The sequence below is a fragment of the Cimex lectularius genome, unplaced genomic scaffold, assembly GCF_000648675.2.
Source record: "Cimex lectularius strain Harlan isolate CLEC.00 unplaced genomic scaffold, Clec_2.1 scaffold272, whole genome shotgun sequence".
Classification (NCBI taxonomy): domain Eukaryota; kingdom Metazoa; phylum Arthropoda; class Insecta; order Hemiptera; family Cimicidae; genus Cimex; species Cimex lectularius.
The window spans coordinates 62,501-65,000 of NW_019392910.1; the positions used below are offsets into that span (position 1 = coordinate 62,501).

The window sequence follows — 2,500 nt, forward strand, 5'->3', positions numbered from 1 at the left end:
TAATAATTTGGTGATGATAAACTAAAAATATAGTAGAATGTTATAAAAAAAAGGGCTTTCTAACTCACTTCCTCGAGAAGATATGATTTTTTAAAGGATTTTTTCCATTAATTATACATTTTTATTCAAATTAGATTACATAGTCAAAAGAATGTATCAACTACCCTTTCCCCTAGATAAACGTTTCCCTGGCACAAACTTATAAAATTTGATAATTGCAGTTGGTATGTAAAAATCCATTCGATCATATTAGATTGATTTATTATTAAAGATTTGCCCTAAAAAAATATGTTGGTCTCGGATTCTCTTGCGTGCGAATTTGGAATAAATTGGGTGACGTACCTACACACTCTCTATAAGGAGCCAAAACGAAATTGTTTGTACATCTTTCCCTTCAGGTAGATCGATTAAAAAACTCTAGGCTTTTAAAATTGAACAATTTCACTTTAAAAAATAAAACAATCCTTTAATATATCGGGTTGTCCGGAAAATAATGCAGGATTTTAAGTTTTCATTAAAAAAAATCTATATAAAATATTCTGTTTACGTTTACAGGATTACTCATTTGTATNATTATTTTGATTAAAGAACATTGCTTTAAAGTAACTAGTTTCTTTTTTTTTGTTTAATACCAAAATCCTGCATTATTTTCCGGACAACCCAATAGGATAGTTTATAAAAATTAAACTTTTTTTTACAAATGTTTCAATCCCTGGACAATCCCTTGGATATTTTTTGCAAAATAAATTAATGCTCATTGGTGGTGGTAAATCACAGCTGTTGATGTGAGCTACATACCATAAGAAAAATACGAGTTGAACAGAAACAGGAATATTAAATTTGATATAAGCATGTCCTTATTAAAATTATTATACTAAATATATGGTGTTTTTTTTATTTTAATCGTTATGACCAAAATCATGTGGCAAGGATTATGTAAGTTACACAAGGAATGTTTTTTATAAAATTTAAATTTGATGCCAAACACAACAGTTCATCTTACATAACATTCTAATTTGGTTTGCAATCTTTAATTTATTAATTTATGATAATGTGAAACTCAATCTGACCAAATGTCAGAGTAAAAATATTTCTAAAGTAGTTGTTTTTTAAAGAAGATTTTCATTTCATCCTTTCTTAATCTCGACGTGGACTTGGAAAAGTCGAAAATAAGTACGAGGAAGTGTGAAGGAATCGATGTGTCGTGTTTTGAAATATACTTTTTTTCTAAATTGTAATAATTATTTACTATTCTCCAGGAAATAAACTGTATCGAGTTGAAACGTGGATGGTACGATCTCAGCCAATTTTCCGTTCGTTTCTTCTCGAGATTTGAAAAAACTAAACCGAAGAAATTTCAGTTCAATGTGAAATTACGGTATTCAAGTTCGCTATCGGAAAAATTACGAATATTGGTGCAGTTGAAGTCGAGACAATCGATGAGTCATTCACCCAGAGTGAAATGAATGCCGGTAATATCCCAAACGTATGAGTTTTATGGTTTGTTTCGGTGACTAGCATTATCCTATTTTCAGTGTCTTCACTCTTCCAAACAGGCCACTACTATACAACTAGAAAATATGCTTAAATTTATCACTACGTTAAAAAATCCGGGAAAATTTAAACTCAGCAGATTCATTGTTTGGATTTCAAGTACGCAGAGCAGTCCTTGGAGAAACTTAAAAAACCAGGAAGCGCTTAAAATGGCGAACGGCTTAAACTCGATCGTCTCTTTTACTTTTCAAATCGTCAAATTTGGTAGGTAAATAAACTAAAAGCCTTTATGCTTCCTTATCTGTCAAAAAAGTTTTTTCAACGGTTAAATCAGAATATAAACAAAAATACATCAAGTAAAAAAAATTTTACATCCTATTCTTTCGTTTATTATCGAAAAGTTATTCAAAAAGTATTTCAAAAAGTTCTTCTTTTTCTATTGTATTCTTAATTATTTATTACCTTCAATTCCAATGATCTTTAAGCTTAAATTTCGTTAAACCCTATCTACAGGGTGGGTTAATGACTGATGGGTTTAAATCTTCTATCAAAAAAACACTTGATTTATACCATTAATCAGTTTTATTAACTGTTGAAATCATAATCAACAATCGAAGTCGTCGGTTGAGAGAGAAAGAGGGGCAAGCAGACAGACAGAGTGAGAGTAAGGTAGAGAATGGGAGAGAGAAAGAAAGAGTTATTCAGAAATATGAAATATAATAAAACGACAAAACGACAAACAAAGAAACAAAATGAGAAAGAGAGAAAAAAAGAACGAGAGAGAGAGAGAGAGAGAGAGAGAGAGAGAGAGAGAGAGAGAGGTAGAAAAAATATATAAAGGAAGTGACCGAGAGATAACACTATATACACATAGGGAAAATTTAAAAGAAGGAAATGAAAAGAAATGGATAAAAATAGAATGAGAGGTCGTGAAATAAAAAAAGAAAGAAACAAATAGAGAGAGGCAGAGTGAAAGGGAGAGAGAGAGAGAGAGAGAGAGAGAGAG

The 2,500-nt window shown here is 30.7% G+C and overlaps 1 protein-coding gene across 3 annotated transcripts in view; it reads left to right on the plus strand.

The window, feature by feature from the left end:
- LOC106669125 overlaps positions 1 to 2,500 on the plus strand; it is a 76,471-nt gene that overhangs the window by 46,022 nt on the left and 27,949 nt on the right. The window lies entirely within an intron of this gene.